The sequence below is a fragment of the Salvelinus alpinus genome, chromosome 6, assembly GCF_045679555.1.
Source record: "Salvelinus alpinus chromosome 6, SLU_Salpinus.1, whole genome shotgun sequence".
NCBI classification, from domain to species: Eukaryota; Metazoa; Chordata; class Actinopteri; order Salmoniformes; family Salmonidae; genus Salvelinus; species Salvelinus alpinus.
In genome coordinates, this window is record NC_092091.1 from 3,690,008 (window position 1) to 3,711,550 (window position 21,543).

General features: G+C 45.1%; 1 protein-coding gene across 2 annotated transcripts in view; it reads right to left on the reverse strand.

Annotated features, from left to right (window-relative positions):
- Positions 1-21,543, reverse strand: part of megf11 (multiple EGF-like-domains 11) — a 452,873-nt gene that overhangs the window by 159,259 nt on the left and 272,071 nt on the right. The window lies entirely within an intron of this gene.

Consider the following 21,543-nt stretch of genomic DNA (forward strand, 5'->3'; position numbering starts at 1 on the left):
ATACAGAACCCTGCAGCCAGGAACAGCAGCAAACTATTGGATCAATACAGAACCCTGCAGCCAGGAGCAGCAGTAAACTATTGGATCAATACAGAACCCTGCAGCCAGGAGCAGCAGTAAACTATTGGATCAATACAGAACCCTGCAGCCAGGAGCAGCAGTAAACTAGTGGATCAATACAGAACCCTGCAGCAACAGTAAACTAGTGGATCAATACAGAACCCTGCAGCCAAGAGCCAGCAGGTAGAAGCCAGTAATCTCTGCAGTGGAGCTATAACATAGTGTAGGGTCTTTAAGGGCAGGGCAGCAGTAGAGCTATAACATAGTGTAGGGTCTTTAAGGGCAGGGCAGCAGTGGAGCTATAACATAGTGTAGGGTCTTTAAGGGCAGGGCAGCAGGGGAGAAACACAAACGCATGCATACACATACAGTCTATATGTACAGAATGAAGCACTGCAAGACAACATTTCAAACTAATGTCTATGAGCTGACATACAGTGCCTTCGATCCATTGCTTTTTCCACAATCTGTTTTAAGTTACAGCCTTTTTCTAAAAATGATATTTATAAATTAACACAAAATACCCCATAATGATAAAGACATTTTTGCTAATATTTTTGTGTTGTTTTAATGGAAATATCACATTGACATAAGTATTCAGACCCTTTACTCAGTACTTTGTTGAACCACCTTTGGGTATGACGTTACAAGCATGGCACACCTGTTTCTCCCATTCTTCTCTGCAGATCCTCTCAAGCTCTGTCAGGTTGGATGGGGAGCGTCGCTGCAGAGATATTTGATTGGGTTCAAGTCTGGGCTCTGGCTGGGCCACTCAAGGACATTCAGAGACTAGTCCCGAAACCAGTCCTGCGTTGTCTTGGCTGTGTGCTTAGGGTCGTTGTCCTGTTGGAAGGTGAACCTTCGCCCCAGTCTGAGGTCCTGAGCGCTCTGGAGCAGGTTTTCATCAAGGATTTCTCTGTACTTTGCTCCATTCATTTCCCCCTCGATCCTGACTAGTCTCCCTGTCCCTGCCGCAGATGAACATCACCACAGTATTTAAAAAAATGTAACCTTTATTTAACTAGGCGAGTCAGTTAAGAACAAATCTTATTTACAATGAAGGCCAACCCCGGCCAAATCCCCCCCCCCCCTAACCTGGACGACGCTGGGCCAATTGTGCGCCGCCCTATGGGACTCCCGATCACGGCCGGTTGTGATACAGCCCAGTATCAAACCAGGGTCTGTAGTGATGCCTCTGGCACTGAGATGCAGTGCCTTAGACCGCTGCACCACTCTGGAGCCCTGTCACCATCATGCTTCATCTTAGGTGCCAGGTTTCCGCCAGATGTGACGCTTGGCATTCAGGCCAAAGAGTTCAATCTTGGTTTCATCAGACCAGAGAATCTTGTTTCTCATGGTCTAAGTCCTTTAGGTGTCTTTTGGAAAACTCCAAGGGGGCTGTCATATGCCTTTTACCGAGGGGTGGCTCTGTCCGGCAGCTCTACCATAAAGGCCTGATTGGTGGAGTGCTGCAAAGATGGTTGTCCTTCTGGAAGGTTCTCCCATCTCTACAGAGGAACTCTAGAGCTCTGTCAGAGTGGACATTGGGTTCTTGGTCACCTCCCTGACCAAGGCCCTTCTCCCCTAATTGCTCAGTTTGGCCGGGCGGCCAGCTCTAGGAAGAGTCTTGGTGGTTCCAAACTTCTTCCAATTAAGAATGATGGAGGCCACTGTGTTCTTGGGGACCTTCAATGCTGCAGAAATGTTTTGGTATCCTTCACCCAGATCTGTGCCTCGACACAATCCTGTCTTGGAGCTCTACGGACAATTCGTTTGACCTCATGGCTTGGTTTTTGCTCTACCATGCACTGTCAACTGTGGGACATTATATAGACAGGTGTGTGCATTTCCAAATCATGCCGAATCAATTGAATTTACCACAGGTGGACTTCAATCAAGTTGTAGAAACATCTTAAGGATGATCAATGGAAACAGGATGCACCTGAGCTCAATTTCGAGTCAGATAGCAAGGGTCTGAATACTTATGTAAATAAGTTTTTTTAGATTTTTATTTTTAATACATTTGCTAAGATAAAAAAAAAAAAAAAGTTTTCACTGTTTTTACAGATCTGAGACCAGGCTACTAAAGCAAAGCCTCAACAGATCTGGGACCAGGCTACTAAAGCAAAGCCTCAAACAGATCTGGGACGGGACCAGGCTACTAAAGCAAAGCCTCAACAGATCTGAGACCAGGCTACTAAAGCAAAGCCTCAACAGATCTGGGACCAGGCTACTAAAGCAAAGCCTCAACAGATGTGAGACCAGGCTACTAAAACAAAGCCTCAACAGATCTGAGACCAGGCTACTAAAGCAAAGCCTCAAACAGATCTGAGACCAGGCTACTAAAGCAAAGCCTCAACAGATCTTAGACCAGGCTACTAAAGCAAAGCCTCAACAGATCTGGGACCAGGTTACTAAAGCAAAGCCTCAACAGATCTGGACCCAGGCTACTAAAGCAAAGCCTCAAACAGATCTGAGACCAGGCTACTAAAGCAAAGCCTCAGACAGATCTGGGCCCAGGCTACTAAAGCAAAGCCTCAACAGATCTGAGACCAGGCTACTAAAGCAAAGCCTCAACAGATCTGAGACCAGGCTACTAAAGCAAAGCCTCAACAGATCTGAGACCAGGCTACTAAAGCAAAGCCTCAACAGATCTGAGACCAGGCTACTAAAGCAAAGCCTCAACAGATCTGAGACCAGGCTACTAAAGCAAAGCCTCAACAGATCTGAGACCAGGCTACTAACGCAAAGCCTCAACAGATCTGAGACCAGGCTACTAAAGCAAAGCCTCAACAGATCTGAGACCAGGCTACTAAAGCAAAGCCTCAACAGATCTGAGACCAGGCTACTAAAGCAAAGCCTCAAACAGATATTGGACCAGGCTACTAAAGCAAAGCCTCAACAGATCTGGGACCAGGCTACTAAAGCAAAGCTTCAAACAGATCTGGGACGGGACCAGGCTACTAAAGCAAAGCCTCAACAGATCTGGGACCAGGCTACTAAAGCAAAGCCTCAACAGATCTTGGACCAGGCTACTAAAGCAAAGCCTCAAACAGATCTGGGACGGGACCAGGCTACTAAAGCAAAGCCTCAACAGATCTGAGACCAGGCTACTAAAGCAAAGCCTCAAACAGATCGGGGACCAGGCTACTAAAGCAAAGCCTCAAACAGATCTGGGACCAGGCTACTAAAGCAAAGCCTCAACATATCTGGGACCAGGCTACTAAAGCAAAGCCTCAACAGATCTGAGACCAGGCTACTAAAGCAAAGCCTCAACAGATCGGGGACCAGGCTACTAAAGCAAAGCCTCAACAGATCTTCGACCAGGCTACTAAAGCGATGCGGAGCCTTGATGCAGTAAACCTACAGCTTATTTATTCATCACAAGCTGATCTGACACCACATCTCCTTGTAGAACTGTCCTCATCAGCAGTATAGTTACCTCTCTACTCTCACCTCAATTACAGTAATGATTCACCTCTCCTTCCCCTTGTCCTGTAAAAAAACAATCCCTGTGCTCCATCCCTGGGACAGGACAACAACCTGATACACTAATAAGGTACATAATGCTTATACATATGTTTTGTACAATCAGAACGGCCCATAAGGGGCAAGAGCTTATCTCCAAGTTCCTGTAGCGTAAGGCAGCTTTATGTGCAAGTACACCCCCTGGACAGGACGCTAGTCTATCGCAGGGCCAGCAAGCAACTCCTGCAATAAGGTGAGGAGGAAGAGGAGGAGGAAGAGGAGGAGGAGGAATAGAGGAAGGGAGGTGGATGAGTATACTACTTACACAAGGTGCGTAAGGGGCTTATTTGCAGTACACTGACTCCACTGTTCCACAATTGAGGGCATAAACAAACAGATGGACTATGGTGCTGCAGTACAGACACAGTGTTAGTAGAGGTCAGATGGAGTCTAGGAGACAGACACAGTGTTAGTAGAGGTCAGATGGAGTCTAGGAGACAGACACAGTGTTAGTAGAGGTCAGATGGAGTCTAGGAGACAGACAGAGAGAGAGAGAGAGAGACAGAGAGAGAGAGAGAGAGAGAGAGAGAGAGAGAGAGAGAGAGAGAGAGAGAGAGAGAGAGAGAGAGAGAGAGAGAGAGAGAGAGAGAGAGAGAGAGAGAGAGAGAGAGAGAGAGAGAGAGAGAGAGAGAGAGAGAGAGAGAGAGAGAGAGAGAGAGAGAGAGAGAGATAGAGAGCGAGAGCGAGAGCGAGAGAGAGAGAGAGAGAGAAGATAGAGGGAAGAGAGAGTGTGAAGGGTTGAGAGCGGGTGAGTGTAACCTTGTAGACCAAACAACACAGGAACACCAACACACTGCATGGCCAGGTGCAGTCAGTAAGACGCTAGCCTGGAAACCAGTCTGTTTGTGCTATCATTCCACTCCTTGCCAGTCCTTATGTCATATGTTGGCATGGAGTGGAATGATAACACAAATAGACTGGTAACCAGGCTAGGAGGATGCTAGGCTGCATGTTAAGCATTCTGTCTCTCCTCTGTCTGTAGCTACAGGCGGGTTCTGCTTAGAGAGAGGGGGGAGAGACAGAGAGAAAAAGTGAGAAAAGAGAGAGAGAGGAAGAGAGGAAGAGAGAGAGGGTGGAGGGGAAGAGAGAAAGAGAGAGAGAAAGGGGGGAGGGGAAGAGATAGGAGCGAGAGAGAGAAGGGGGTGGGGAAGAGAGAGAGAGGGGGGGGGAGAGAGAGAGAGGGAGACCTAGGGAGTTTGAGAGAGAGAGAACGAGAGAGAGAGTGAGAGAGATATTGAGAGAGAGAGAACGAGAGAGAGAGAGAGAGAGAGAGAGAGAGAGAGAGAAAGAGAGAGAGAGAGAGAGAGAGAGAGAGAGAGAGAGAGAGAGAGAGAGAGAGAGAGAGACAAAGAGAAAGAGAAAGAGAGAGTGAGAGAGTGGGAGATACAAATGCCATATCTTAATTTGATTATCCTTTTGTTGAAGGAATTTCCCTGCACGGCAGGAAATTTAAACTTTTAGTGTATCCAAGGTTGATAAAAAGGTTCTAAAGTGTATTATTTCCACTTGATTATTATGTAAAAAAAATTACATTAATTCTAATCCACATAACAATTCAGATTTCATGTTGCAGCAGGATGATTTTCCTGCTGTAGAGAGAGAGAGATGATAGCCCCTCTGTCGGCGGCTGCAGCACCATGGTCTCTGGAGCCGGCTGGCTGTCATTGGTTATGACTGCTTACATTTGTTTTACTGAGACCCATCATGGGACATTATCAGGGCCTCCGTCTGTGTCTGGTGGGTTGTGTTGTAGTTAAATGAACACAACAAGCTGTTTCTACTGCACACCGCCATTGGTTTCAATACCAAAGAGGGTCTGTTTAATCTGTTGGTTTCAATACCAAAGAGGGTCTGTTTAATCTGTTGGTTTCAATACCAAAGAGGGTCTGTTTAATCTGTTGGTTTCAATACCAAAGAGGGTCTGTTTAATCTGTTGGTTTCAATACCAAAGAGGGTCTGTTTAATCTGTTGGTTTCAATACCAAAGAGGGTCTGTTTAATCTGTTGGTTTCAATACCTGAGGGTCTGTTTAATCTGTTGGTTTCAATACCAAAGAGGGTCTGTTTAATCTGTTGGTTTCAATACAAAAGAGGGTCTGTTTAATCTGTTGGTTTCAATACCAAAGAGGGTCTGTTTAATCTGCTGGTTTCAATACAAAAGAGGGTCTGTTTAATCTGTTGGTTTCAATACCAAAGAGGGTCTGTTTAATCTGTTGGTTTCAATACCAAAGAGGGTCTGTTTAATCTGTTGGTTTCAATACCAAAGAGGGTCTGTTAAATCTGTTGGTTTCAATACCAAAGAGGGTCTGTTTAATCTGTTGGTTTCAATACCAAAGAGGGTCTGTTTAATCTGTTGGTTTCAATACCAAAGAGGGTCTGTTTAATCTGTTGGTTTCAATACCAAAGAGGGTCTGTTTAATCTGTTGGTTTCAATACCAAAGAGGGTCTGTTTAATCTGTTGGTTTCAATACCAAAGAGGGTCTGTTTAATCTGTTGGTTTCAATACCAAAGAGGGTCTGTTTAATCTGTTGGTTTCAATACCAAAGAGGGTCTGTTTAATCTGTTGGTTTCAATACCAAAGAGGGTCTGTTTAATCTGTTGGTTTCAATACCAAAGAGGGTCTGTTAAATCTGTTGGTTTCAATACCAAAGAGGGTCTGTTTAATCTGTTGGTTTCAATACCAAAGAGGGTCTGTTTAATCTGTTGGTTTCAATACCAAAGAGGGTCTGTTTAATCTGTTGGTTTCAATACCAAAGAGGGTCTGTTTAATCTGTTGGTTTCAATACCAAAGAGGGTCTGTTTAATCTGTTGGTTTCAATACCAAAGAGGGTCTGTTTAATCTGTTGGTTTCAATACCAAAGAGGGTCTGTTTAATCTGTTGGTTTCAATACCAAAGAGGGTCTGTTTAATCTGTTGGTTTCAATACCAAAGAGGGTCTGTTTAATCTGTTGGTTTCAATACCTGAGGGTCTGTTTAATCTGTTGGTTTCAATACCAAAGAGGGTCTGTTTAATCTGTTGGTTTCAATACAAAAGAGGGTCTGTTTAATCTGTTGGTTTCAATACCTGAGGGTCTGTTTAATCTGTTGGTTTCAATACCAAAGAGGGTCTGTTTAATCTGTTGGTTTCAATACCAAAGAGGGTCTGTTTAATCTGTTGGTTTCAATACCAAAGAGGGTCTGTTTAATCTGTTGGTTTCAATACCAAAGAGGGTCTGTTAAATCTGTTGGTTTCAATACCAAAGAGGGTCTGTTTAATCTGTTGGTTTCAATACCAAAGAGGGTCTGTTTAATCTGTTGGTTTCAATACCAAAGAGGGTCTGTTTAATCTGTTGGTTTCAATACCAAAGAGGGTCTGTTAAATCTGTTGGTTTCAATACCAAAGAGGGTCTGTTTAATCTGTTGGTTTCAATACCAAAGAGGGTCTGTTTAATCTGTTGGTTTCAATACCAAAGAGGGTCTGTTTAATCTGTTGGTTTCAATACCAAAGAGGGTCTGTTTAATCTGTTGGTTTCAATACCAAAGAGGGTCTGTTTAATCTGTTGGTTTCAATACCTGAGGGTCTGTTTAATCTGTTGGTTTCAATACCAAAGAGGGTCTGTTTAATCTGTTGGTTTCAATACAAAAGAGGGTCTGTTTAATCTGTTGGTTTCAATACCTGAGGGTCTGTTTAATCTGTTGGTTTCAATACCAAAGAGGGTCTGTTTAATCTGCTGGTTTCAATACCAAAGAGGGTCTGTTTAATCTGTTGGTTTCAATACCAAAGAGGGTCTGTTTAATCTGTTGGTTTCAATACCAAAGAGGGTCTGTTTAATCTGTTGGTTTCAATACCAAAGAGGGTCTGTTTAATCTGTTGGTTTCAATACCAAAGAGGGTCTGTTTAATCTGTTGGTTTCAATACCAAAGAGGGTCTGTTTAATCTGTTGGTTTCAATACCAAAGAGGGTCTGTTTAATCTGTTGGTTTCAATACCTGAGGGTCTGTTTAATCTGTTGGTTTCAATACAAAAGAGGGTCTGTTTAATCTGTTGGTTTCAATACCTGAGGGTCTGTTTAATCTGTTGGTTTCAATACCAAAGAGGGTCTGTTTAATCTGTTGGTTTCAATACCAAAGAGGGTCTGTTTAATCTGTTGGTTTCAATACCTGAGGGTCTGTTTAATCTGTTGGTTTCAATACCAAAGAGGGTCTGTTTAATCTGTTGGTTTCAATACCAAAGAGGGTCTGTTTAATCTGTTGGTTTCAATACCAAAGAGGGTCTGTTTAATCTGCTGGTTTCAATACCAAAGAGGGTCTGTTTAATCTGTTGGTTTCAATACCAAAGAGGGTCTGTTTAATCTGTTGGTTTCAATACCAAAGAGAGTCTGTTTAATCTGTTGGTTTCAATACCAAAGAGGGTCTGTTTAATCTGTTGGTTTCAATACCAAAGAGGGTCTGTTTAATCTGTTGGTTTCAATACCAAAGAGAGTCTGTTTAATCTGTTGGTTTCAATACCAAAGAGGGTCTGTTTAATCTGCTGGTTTCAATACCAAAGAGGGTCTGTTTAATCTGTTGGTTTCAATACCAAAGAGGGTCTGTTTAATCTGTTGGTTTCAATACCAAAGAGGGTCTGTTTAATCTGTTGGTTTCAATACCAAAGAGAGTCTGTTTGTTTTATCCTGTTTATCTAACACGCCATATATAAACAAGCTAAGTTTGAGGTAGGAGAAATGTGTCTGCTCAAAGCATCTGGATAATGTGAAAACACACTTTGAGACAATCTCCTCCTGCCATAAACACATGTGAGTGTGTGTCCCACATGGCGTGTGTGTGTGTGCTGGCGGGGGTAATTGTTTTTTAATGATCTAACATTATGCAAATGTTCATCATCAGGCTATAAATCTTATAGAGTTTACACTTCTCAGCAGGTGGCTGGCTGACACTGGTACTGGACACACACTCACACACACGTTCACGCACTACACTGTCTGACCTATGGAGGTGTGTTTCTCCGCACTACAATGTTCCCCAATCTGCTCAATGTTCTCAATGTTCCCCAATGTTCTCCAATGTTCTCAATGTTCTCAATGTTCCCCAGTGTTCTCCAATGTTCCCCAATGTTCTCAATGTTCTCCAATGTTCCACAATGTTCCACAATGTTCTCAATGTTCCCCAATGTTCTCAATGTTCTCCAATGTTCCCCAATGATCTCAATGTTCTCAATGTTCCTCAATGTTCTCAATGTTCCCCAATCTGCTCAATGCTCCCCAATGTTCTCAATGTTCCCCAATGTTCTCAATGTTCTCAATGTTCTCCAATGTTCTCAATGTTCCTCAATGTTCTCAATGTCCCCCAATAATCTCAATGTTCTCCAATGTTCTCAATGTTCTCAATGTTCCCCAATGTTCTCAAAGTTCTCAAAGTTCTCCAATGTTCCCCCAATGTTCTCAATGTTCTCAATGTTCTCAATGTTCCCCAATGTTCTCAATGTTCCCCAATGTTCTCAATGTTCTCCAATGGTCTCCAATGTTCCCAATGATCCCAATGTTATCCAATGTTCCCCAATGTTCTCAATGTTCCCCAATGTTCCCCAATCTGCTCAATGTTCTCAATGTTCCCCAATGTTCGCAATGTTCTCAATGTTCTCAATGTTCCCCAATGTTCCCCAATCTGCTCGATGTTCTCAATGTTCCCCAATGTTCTCAATGTTCCCCAATGTTCCACAATGTTCCCCAATCTGCTCAATGTTCCCCAATGTTCTCAATGTTCTCCAATGTTCCCCAATGTTCTCAATGTTCTCAATGTTCCCCAATGTTCTCAATGTTCTTAATGTTCCCCAATGTTCCCCAATGTTCTCAATGTTCTCAATGTTCTCAATGTTCCCCAATGTTCCCCAATGTTCTCAATATTCTCAATGTTCCCCAATGTTCTCAATGTTCTCAATGTTCCCAATGTTCCCCAATGTTCTCCAATGTTCCCCAATGTTCCCCAATGTTCTCAATGTTCTCAATGTTCCACAATGTTCCCCAATCTGCTCAATGTTCCCAATGTTCCCCAATCTGCTCAATGTTCCCCAATGTTCTCAATGTTCTCAATATTCCGCAATGTTCTCAATGTTCTTAATGTTCCAATGTTTCACAATGTTTTCAATGTTCTCAATGTTCCACAATGTCCCCCATCTGCTCAATGTTCTCAATGTTCCCCAATCTGCTCAATGTTCCACAATGTTCTCAATGTTCTCAATGTTCCACAATGTTCCCCAATCTGCTCAATGTTCTCAATGTTCCCCAATCTGCTCAATGTTCCACAATGTTCTCAATGTTCTCAGTGTTTCCCAATGTTCTCAATGTTCTCAGTGTTCTCAATGTTCTCAGTGTTTCCCAATGTTTTCAATGTTCCGCAATGTTCTCAATGTTCTCAATGTTCTCACTGTTTCCCAATGTTCTCAATGTTCCACAATGTTCTCAATGTTCTCAATGTTCTCAATGTTCTCAATGTTTCAAAACGTTCTCAATGTTCTCAATGTTCTCAATGTTCCACAATTTCCCCCAATGTTCCCAATGTTCTCAATATTCTCAATGTTCTCAATGTTCTCAATGTTCTCAATGTTCCCCAATGTTCTCAATGTTCCCCAATGTTCTCAATGTTCCAAACTGTTCTCAATGTTCCACAATGTTCTCAACGTTCTCAATGTTCCACAATGTTCCACAATGTTCTCAATGTTCCACAATGTTCTCAATGTTCTCAATGTTCTCAATATTCCGCAATGTTCTCAATGTTCTTAATGTTCCAATGTTTCACAATCTTTTCAATGTTCTCAATGTTCCACAATGTCCCCCATCTGCTCAATGTTCTCAATGTTCCCCAATCTGCTCAATGTTCCACAATGTTCTCAATGTTCTCAATGTTCCACAATGTTCCCCAATCTGCTCAATGTTCTCAATGTTCCCCAATCTGCTCAATGTTCCACAATGTTCTCAATGTTCTCAGTGTTTCCCAATGTTCTCAATGTTCTCAGTGTTTCCCAATGTTCTCAATGTTCTCAGTGTTTCCCAATGTTCTCAATGTTCCGCAATGTTCTCAATGTTCTCAATGTTCTCACTGTTTCCCAATGTTCTCAATGTTCCACAATGTTCTCAATGTTCTCAATGTTTCAAAACGTTCTCAATGTTCTCAATGTTCTCAATGTTCCACAATTTTCCCCAATGTTCCCAATGTTCTCAATGTTCTCAATGTTCTCGATGTTCCACAATGTTCTCAATATTCTCAATGTTCTCAATGTTCTCAATGTTCTCAATGTTCCCCAATGTTCCCCAATGTTCTCAATGTTCCCCAATGTTCTCAATGTTCCACACTGTTCTCAATGTTCCACAATGTTCTCAACGTTCCCAATGTTCCACAATGTTCCACAATGTTCCACAATGTTCTCAATGTTCTCAATGTTCCACAATGTTCTCAATGTTCCCAATGTTCCACAATGTTCTCAATGTTCTCAATGTTCTCAATGTTCCTCAATGTTCTCAATGTTCCACAATGTCCCCCAATGTGCTCAATGTTCCCCAATGTTCCCCAATGTTCTCAATGTTATCAATGTTCCACAATGTTCTCAATGTTCTCAATGTTCCCCAATCTGCTCAATGTTCCCCAATGTTCTCAATTTTCCACAACGTTCTCAATGTTCCACAATGTTATCAATGTTCCTCAATGTTCTCCAATGTTCTCTAATGTTCCCCAATGTCCCCCAATGTTCCCCAATGTTATCAATGTTCCCCAATGTTCCCCAATGTTATCAATGTTCCTCAATGTTATCAATGTTCCTCAATGTTCTCTAATGTTCCCCAATGTTCTCTAATGTTCCCCAATGTCCCCCAATGTCCCCCAATGTCCCCCAATGTTCCCCAATGTTATCAATGTTCCCCAATGTTCCCCAATGTTAACAATGTTCCTCAATGTTCTCTAATGTTCCCCAATGTCCCCCAATGTCCCCCAATGTCCCCCAATGTTCCCCAATGTTATCAATGTTCCCCAATGTTCCCCAATGTTAACAATGTTCCTCAATGTTCTCTAATGTTCCCCAATGTTCTCCAATGTTCCCTAATGTTCCCCAATGTCCCCCAATGTCCCCCAATGTCCCCCAATGTTCCCCAATGTTATCAATGTTCCCCAATGTTCCCCAATGTTAACAATGTTCCTCAATGTTCTCTAATGTTCCCCAATGTCCCCCAATGTCCCCCAATGTCCCCCAATGTTCCCCAATGTTATCAATGTTCCCCAATGTTCCCCAATGTTAACAATGTTCCTCAATGTTCTCTAATGTTCCCCAATGTTCTCCAATGTTCTCTAATGTTCCCCAATGTCCCCCAATGTCCCCCAATGTCCCCCAATGTTCCCCAATGTTATCAATGTTCCCCAATGTTCCCCAATGTTAACAATGTTCCTCAATGTTCTCTAATGTTCCCCAATGTCCCCCAATGTCCCCCAATGTCCCCCAATGTTCCCCAATGTTATCAATGTTCCCCAATGTTCCCCAATGTTAACAATGTTCCTCAATGTTCTCTAATGTTCCCCAATGTTATCAATGTTCCTCATGCCGTCCCTGGGAGGGGTGCGTCACTTGAGTGGGTTGAGTTACTGACGTGATCTTCCTGTCTGGGTTGGCGCCCCCCCCTTGGTTTGTGCTGTGGTGGAGATCTTTGTGGGCTATACTCGGCCTTGTCTCAGGATTGTAAGTTGGTGGTTGAAGATATCCCTCTAGTGGTGTGGGGGCTGTGCTTTGGCAAAGTGGGTGGGGTTATATCCTTCCTGTTTGGCCCTGTCCGGGGGTTTCTTCTGATGGGGCCACAGTGTCTCCTGACCCCTCCTGTCTCAGCCTCCAGTATTTATGCTGCAGTAGTTTATGTGTCGGGGGGCTAGGGTCAGTTGGTTATACCTGGAGTACTTCTCCTATCTTATCCAGTGTCCTGTGTGAATTTAGGTATGCTCTCTCTAATTCTCTCGTTCTCTCTTTCTTTCTCTCTCTCGGAGAACCTGAGCCCTAGGACCATACGTCACGGCAAACCGGGCATGATGACTCCTTGCTGTCCCCAGTCCGCCTGGCCTTGCTGCTATTCCAGTTTCAGCTGTTCTGCCTGCGGTTATGGAACCCCTACCTGTCCCAGACCTGCTGTTTTCAACTCTTAATGATCGGCTATGAAAAGCCAACTGATATTTATTCCTGATTATTATTTGACCATGCTTGTCATTTATGAACATTTTGAAAATCTTGGCTCTCTCTAATTCTCTCGTTCTCTCTTTCTTTCTCTCTCTCGGAGGACCTGAGCCCTAGGACCATACGTCAGGACTACCGGGCATGATGACTCCTTGATGTCCCCAGTCCACCTGGCCTTGCTGCTATTCCAGTTTCAACTGTTCTGCCTGCGGTTATGGAACCGCCACCTGTCCCAGACCTGCTATTTTCAACTCTTAATGATCGGCTATGAAAAGCCAACTGAAAATTATTCATGATTATTATTTGACCATGCTTGTCACTTATGAATATTTTGAACATCTTGGCATAGTTCTGTTATAATCTCCACCCGGCACAGCCAGAAGAGGACTGGCCACCCCTCATAGCCTGGTTCCTCTCTAGGTTTCTTCCTAGGTTTTGGCCTTTCTAGGGAGTTTTTCCTAGCCACCGTGCTTCTACACCTGCATTGCTTGCTGTTTGGGGTTTTAGGCTGGGTTTCTATACAGCACTTCGAGATATTAGCTGATGTACGAAGGGCTATATAAAATAAACTTGATTTGATTTGATTTGAATGTTATCAATGTCCCCCAATGTTCTCAATGTTCTCAATGTTCCACAATGTTCTCAATGTTCTCAATGTTCCACAATGTTCTCAATGTTCTCAATGTTCCCCAATCTGCTCAATGTTCCCCAATGTTCCCCAATGTTCAATGTTGGGGCGGCAGGTAGCCTAGTGGTTAGAGCGTTGGACTAGTAACCGAAAGGTTGCAAGATCGAATCCCCGAGCTGACAAGGTAAAAATCTGTCGTTCTGCCCCTGAACAAGGCGTTAACCCACTGTTCCTAGGCCGTCATTGAAAATAAGAATTTGTTCTTAACTGACTTGCCTAGTTAAATAAAGGTAAAAAATAAAAAATAAATAACTAAATAAATGTTATCAATGTTCCACAATGTTCCTCAATGTTCTTTAATGTTCCCCAATGTTATCAATGTCCCTCAATGTTATCAATGTCCCCCAATGTCCCCCAATGTCCCCCAATGCTCCCCAATGTTCCCCAATGTCCCCCAATGCTCCCCAATGTTCCCCAATGTCCCCCAATGTTCCCCAATGCTCCCCAATGTTCCCCAATGTCCCCCAATGCTCCCCAATGTTCTAAATATACAGAAATTAATATAAACAATTTACGGAGGCCAGAAATATGATTACATTTTGACGGAGAGTATAAAAACCCTACCCTCTTCAATCCCCTCCTCTCCTTCCCCTTATCCTCCTCCTCTCCTTCCCCTTATCCTGCTCCTCTCCTTCCCCTTATCCTCCTCCTCTCCTTACACTTAATCTCTTCCTCTCGTTCCCCTTATCCTCCTCCTCTCCTTCCCCTTATCCTCCTCCTCTCCTCCCCCTTATCATCCTCCTCTCCTTCCCCTTATCCTCCTCCTCTCCTTCCCCTTATCCTCCTCCTCTCCTTCCCCTTATCCTCCTCCTCTCCTTCCCCTTATCCTCCTCCTCTCCTTCCCCTTATCCTCCTCCTCTCCTCTCCCTTATCCTCTTCATCTCCTTCCCCTTATCATCCTCCTCTCCTTCCCCTTATCCTCCTCCTCTCCTTCCCCTTATCCTCCTCCTCTCCTTCCCCTTATCCTCCTCCTCTCCTTACACTTAATCTCTTCCTCTCGTTCCCCTTATCCTCCTCCTCTCCTTCCCCTTATCCTCCTCCTCTCCTTCCCCTTATCCTCTTCATCTCCTTCCCCTTATCCTCCTCCTCTCCTTCCCCTTATCCTCCTCCTCTCCTTCTCCTTATCCTCCTCCTCTCCTTCCCCTTATCCTCCTCCTCTCCTTCCCCTAATCCCCCTCCTCTCCTCTCCTTCTCCTTATCCTCCTCATCTCATTCCCCTTATCATCCTCCTCTCCTCCCCCTTATCATCCTCCTCTCCTTCCCCTAATCCTCCTCCTCTCCTTCCCCTTATCCTCCTCCTCTCCTTCCCCTTATCCTCCTCCTCTCCTTCCCCTTATCCTCCTCCTCTCCTTCCCCTTATCCTCCTCCTCTCCTCTCCCTTATCCTCCTCCTCTCCTTCCCCTAATCCCCCTCCTCTCCTCTCCTTCTCCTTATCCTCTTCATCTCCATCCCCTTATCATCCTCCTCTCCTTCCCCTTATCCTCCTCCTCTCCTCCCCCTTATCATCCTCCTCTCCTTCCCCTTATCCTCCTCCTCTCCTTCCCCTTATCCTACTCCTCTCCTTCCCCTTATCCTCCTCCTCTCCTTCCCCTTATCCTCCTCCTCTCCTTCCCCTTATCCTCCTCCTCTCCTCTCCCTTATCCTCCTCCTCTCCTTCCCCTAATCCCCCTCCTCTCCTCTCCTTCCCCTTATCCTCCTCCTCTCCTTCCCCTTATCCTGCTCCTCTCCTTCCCCTTATCCTCCTCCTCTCCTTACACTTAATCTCTTCCTCTCGTTCCCCTTATCCTCCTCCTCTCCTTCCCCTTATCCTCCTCCTCTCCTCCCCCTTATCCTCCTCCTCTCCTTCCCCTTATCCTCCTCCTCTCCTTCCCCTTATCCTCCTCCTCTCCTTCCCCTTATCCTCCTCCTCTCCTTCCCCTTATCCTCCTCCTCTCCTTCCCCTTATCCTCCTCCTCTCCTCTCCCTTATCCTCTTCATCTCCTTCCCCTTATCATCCTCCTCTCCTTCCCCTTATCCTCCTCCTCTCCTTCCCCTTATCCTCCTCCTCTCCTTCCCCTTATCCTCCTCCTCTCCTTACACTTAATCTCTTCCTCTCGTTCCCCTTATCCTCCTCCTCTCCTTCCCCTTATCCTCCTCCTCTCCTTCCCCTTATCCTCTTCATCTCCTTCCCCTTATCCTCCTCCTCTCCTTCCCCTTATCCTCCTCCTCTCCTTCTCCTTATCCTCCTCCTCTCCTTCCCCTTATCCTCCTCCTCTCCTTCCCCTAATCCCCCTCCTCTCCTCTCCTTCTCCTTATACTCCTCATCTCATTCCCCTTATCATCCTCCTCTCCTCCCCCTTATCATCCTCCTCTCCTTCCCCTAATCCTCATCCTCTCCTTCCCCTTATCCTCCTCCTCTCCTTCCCCTTATCCTCCTCCCCTCCTTCCCCTTATCCTCCTCCTCTCCTTCCCCTTATCCTCCTCCTCTCCTCTCCCTTATCCTCCTCCTCTCCTTCCCCTAATCCCCCTCCTCTCCTCTCCTTCTCCTTATCCTCTTCATCTCCATCCCCTTATCATCCTCCTCTCCTTCCCCTTATCCTCCTCCTCTCCTCCCCCTTATCATCCTCCTCTCCTTCCCCTTATCCTCCTCCTCTCCTTCCCCTTATCCTACTCCTCTCCTTCCCCTTATCTTCCTCCTCTCCTTCCCCTTATCCTCCTCCTCTCCTTCCCCTTATCCTCCTCCTCTCCTCTCCCTTATCCTCCTCCTCTCCTTCCCCTAATCCCCCTCCTCTCCTCTCCTTCTCCTTATCCTCTCCTCTCCTTCCCCTTATCCTCCTCCTCTCCTTCCCCTTATCCTCCTCCTCTCCTTACACTTAATCTCCTCCTCTCGTTCCCCTTATCCTCCTCCTCTCCTTCCCCTTATCCTCCTCCTCTCCTTCCCCTTATCCTCCTCCTCTCCTCCCCCTTATCCTCCTCCTCTCCTTCCCCTTATCCCCCTCCTCTCCTCTCCTTCCCCTTATCCTCCTCCTCTCCTTCCCCTTATCCTCCTCCTCTCCTCCCCCTTATCCTCTTCATCTCCTTCCCCTTATCATCCTCCTCTCCTTCCCCTTATCCTCCTCCTCTCCTTCCCCTTATCCTCCTCCTCTCCTTCTCCTTATCTCCTCCTCTCCTTCCCCCTATCCTCCTCCTCTCCTTCCCCTAATCCCCCTCCTCTCCTCTCCTTCTCCTTATCCTCCTCATCAATCAATCAATCAATTTTATTTTATATAGCCCTTCGTACATCAGCTAATATCTCGAAGTGCTGTACAGACACCCAGCCTAAAACCCCAAACAGCTAGTAATGCAGGTGTAGAAGCACGGTGGCTAGGAAAAACTCCCTAGAAAGGCCAAAACCTAGGAAGAAACCTAGAGAGGAACCAGGCTATGAGGGGTGGCCAGTCCTCTTCTGGCTGTGCCGGGTGGAGATTATAACAGAACTATGCCAAGATGTTCAAAAATGTTCATAAGTGACAAGCATGGTCAAATAATAATCAGGAATAATTTTCAGTTGGCTTTTCATAGCCGATCATCAAGAGTTGAAAAACAACAGGTCTGGGACAGGTGGCGGTTCCATAACCGCAGGCAGAACAGCTGAAACTGGAATAGCAGCAAGGCCAGGCGGACTGGGGACAGCAAGGAGTCACCACGGCCGGTAGTCCCGACGTATGGTCCTAGGGCTCAGGTCCTCCGAGAGAAAGAAAGAGAGAAGGAGAAAATTAGAGAGAGCCAAGATTTTCAAAATGTTCATAAATGACAAGCATGGTCAAATAATAATCAGGAATAAATCTCAGTTGGCTTTTCATAGCCGATCATTAAGAGTTGAAAACAGCAGGTCTGGGACAGGTAGGGGTTCCGTAACCGCAGGCAGAACAGTTGAAACTGGAATAGCAGCAAGGCCAGGCGGACTGGGGACAGCAAGGTGTCATCATGCCCGGTAGTCCTGACGTATGGTCCTAGGGCTCAGGTTCTCAGAGAGAAAGAGAGAACGAGAGAATTAGAGAGAGCATACTTAAATTCACACAGGACACTGGATAAGACAGGAGAAGTACTCCAGGTAACCAACTGACCCTAGCCCCCCGACACATAAACTACTGCAGCATAAATACTGGAGGCTGAGACAGGAGCGGTCAGGAGACACTGTGGCCCCATCCGAAGAAACCCCCGGACAGGGCCAAACAGGAAGGATATAACCCCACCCACTTTGCCAAAGCACAGCCCCCGCACCACTAGAGGGAAATCCTCAACCACCAACTTACAATCCTGAGACAAGGCCGAGTATAGCCCACAAAGGTCTCCACCACAGCACAAACCAAGGGGGGGCGCCAACCCAGACAGGAAGATCACGTCAGTAACTCAACCCACTCAAGTGACGCACCCCTCCTAGGGACGGCATGAAAGAGCACCAGCAAGCCAGTGACTCAGCCCCTGTAACAGGGTTAGAGGCAGAGAATCCCAGTGGAGAGAGGGGAACCGGCCTGGCAGAGACAGCAAGGGCGGTTCGTTGCTCCAGAGCCTTTCCGTTCACCTTCACACTCCTGGGCCAGACTACACTCAATCATATGACCTACTGAAGAGATAAGTCTTCAGTAAAGACTTAAAGGTTGAGACCGAATCTGCGTCTCTCACATGGGTAGGCAGACTGTTCCATAAAAATGGAGATCTATAGGAGAAAGCCCTGCCTCCCGCTGTTTGCTTAGAAATTCTAGGGACAATTAGGAGGCCTGCGTCTTGTGACCGTAGCGTACGTATTGGTATGTACGGCAGGACCAACTCGGAAAGATAGGTAGGAGCAAGCCCATGTAACGCTTTATAGGTTAACAGTAAAACCTTGAAATCAGCCCTTGCCTTAACAGGAAGCCAGTGTAGGGAAGCTAGCACTGGAGTAATATGATCAAATTTCTTGGTTCTAGTCAGGATTCTAGCAGCCGTATTTAGCACTAACTGAAGTTTATTTAGTGCTTTATCCGGGTAGCCGGAAAGTAGAGCATTGCAGTAGTCTAACCTAGAAGTAACAAATGCATGGATTAATTTTTCTGCATCATTTTTGGACAGAAAATTTCTGATTTTTGCAATGTTACGTAGATGGAAAAAAGCTGTCCTTGAAACAGTCTTGATATGTTCGTCAAAAGAGAGATCAGGGTCAAGAGTAACGCCGAGGTCCTTCACAGTTTTATTTGAGACGACTTTACAACCATCAAGATGAATTGTCAGATTTAACAGAAGATCTCTTTGTTTCTTGGGACCTAGAACAAGCATCTCTGTTTTGTCCGAGTTTAAAAGTAGAAAGTTTTCAGCCATCCACTTCCTTATGTCTGAAACACAGGCTTCTAGCGAGGGCAATTTTGGGGCTTCACCATGTTTCATTGAAATGTACAGCTGTGTGTCATCCGCATAGCAGTGAAAGTTAACATTATGTTTTCGAATAACATCCCCAAGAGGTAAAATATATAGTGAAAACAATAGTGGTCCTAAAACGGAACCTTGAGGAACACCGAAATGTACAGTTGATTTGTCAGAGGACAGACCATTCACAGAGACAAACTGATATCTTTCCGACAGGTAAGATCTAAACCAGGCCAGAACTTGTCCGTGTAGACCAATTTGGGTTTCCAGTCTCTCCAAAAGAATGTGGTGATCGATGGTGTCAAAGGCAGCACTAAGGTCTAGTAGCACGAGGACAGATGCAGAGCCTCGGTCTGACGCCATTAAAAGGTCATTTACCACCTTCACAAGTGCAGTCTCAGTGCTATGATGGGGTCTAAAACCAGACTGAAGCATTTCGTATACATTGTTTGTCTTCAGAAAGGCAGTGAGTTGTTGCGCAACAGCTTTTTCAAAAAAAATTGAGAGGAATGGAAGATTCGATATAGGCCGATAGTTTTTTATATTTTCCGGGTCAAGGTTTGGCTTTTTCAAGAGAGGCTTTATCACTGCCACTTTTAGTGAGTTTGGTACACATCCGGTGGATAGAGAGCTGTTTATTATGTTCAACATAGGAGGGCCAAGCACAGGAAGCAGCTCCTTCAGCAGTTTAGTAGGAATAGGATCCAGTATGCAGCTTGAAGGTTTAGAGGCCATGATTATTTTCATCATTGTGTCAAGAGATATAGTACTAAAACACTTAAGTGTCTCTCCCGATCCCAGGCCTTCGCAGAGCTGTGCAGATCCAGGACAGCTAAGCCCTGGAGGAATACGCAGATTCAAAGAGGAGTCCGTAATTTGCTTTCTAATGGTCATGATCTTTTCCTCAAAGAAGTTCATTAATTTATTACTGCTGAAGTGAAAGCCATCCTCTCTTGGGGAATGCTGCTTTTTAGTTAGTTTCGCAACAGTATCAAAAAGAAATTTTGGATTGTTCTTATTTTCCTCGATTAAGTTGGAAAAGTAGGATGATCGAGCAGCAGTGAGGGCTCTTCGGTACTGCACGGTACTGTCTTTCCAAGCTAGTCGGAAGACTTCCAGTTTGGTGTGGCGCCATTTCCGTTCCAATTTCCTGGAAGCTTGCTTCAAAGCTCGGGTATTTTCTGTATACCAGGGAGCTAGTTTCTTATGACAAATGTTTTTCGTTTTTAGGGGTGCAACTGCATCTAGGGTATTGCGTTAAATTGAGTTCCTCAGTTAGGTGGTTAACTGATTTTTGTCCTCTGACGTCCTTGGGTAGGCAGAAGGAGTCTGGAAGGGCATCAAGGAATTTTTGTGTTGTCTGAGAATTTATAGCACGACTTTTGGTGCTCCTTGGTTGGGGTCTGAGCAGATTATTTGTTGCGATTGCAAACGTAATAAAATGGTGGTCCGATAGTCCAGGATTATGTGGAAAAACATTAAGATCTACAACATTTATTCCATGGGACAAAACTAGGTCCAGAGTATGACTGTGGCAGTGAGTAGGTCCAGAGACATGTTGGACAAAACCCACTGAGTCGATGATGCCTCCGAAAGACTTTTGGAGTGGGTCTGTGGACTTCTCCATGTGAATATTAAAATCACCAAAAATTAGAATATGATCTGCTATGACTACAAGGTCTGATAGGAATTCAGGAAACTCAGAGAGGAACGCTGTATATGGCCCAGAAGGCCTGTAAACAGTAGCTATGAAAAGTGAATGAGTAGGCTGCATAGATTTCATGACTAGAAGCTCAAAAGACGAAAACGCAATTTTTTGGGGGGTAAATTGAAATTTGCTATCGTAAATGTTAGCAACACCTCCGCCTTTGCGGGATGCACGGGGGATATGGTCACTAGTGTAACCAGGAGGTGAGGCCTCATTTAACACAGTAAATTCATCAGGCTTAAGCCATGTTTCAGTCAGGCCAATCACATCAAGATTATGATCAGTGATTAGTTCATTGACTATGACTGCCTTTGAAGTGAGGGATCTAACATTAAGTAACCCTATTTTGAGATGTGAGGTATCACGATCTCTTTCAATAATGGCAGGAATGGAGGAGGTCTTTATCCTAATAAGATTGCTAAGGCGAACACCGCCATGTTTAGTTTTGCCCAACCTAGGTCGAGGCACAGACACAGTCTCAATGGGTATGGCTGAGCTGACTACACTGACTGTGCTATTGGCAGACTCCACTAAGCTGGCAGGTTGGCTAACAGCCTGCTGCCTGGCCTGCACCCTATTTCATTGTGGGGCTAGAGGAGTTAGAGCCCTATCTATGTTGGTAGATAAGATGAGAGCACCCCTCCAGCTAGGATGGAGTCCGTCACTCCTCAGCAGGTCAGGCTTGGTCCTGTTTGTGGGTGAGTCCCAGAAAGAGGGCCAATTATCTACAAATTCTATCTTTTGGGAGGGGCAGAAAACAGTTTTCAACCAGCGATTGAGTGCTGAGACTCTGCTGTAGAGCTCGTCACTCCCCCTAACTGGGAGGGGGCCTCATCTCCTTCCCCTTATCCTCCTCCTCTCCTTCCCCTTATCCTCGTCCTCTCCTTCCCCTAATCCCCCTCCTCTCCTCTCCTTCTCCTTATCCTCCTCATCTCCTTCCCCTTATCATCCTCATCTCCTTCCCCTTATCATCCTCCTCTCCTTCCCCTTATCCTCCTCCTCTCCTTCCCCTAATCCCCC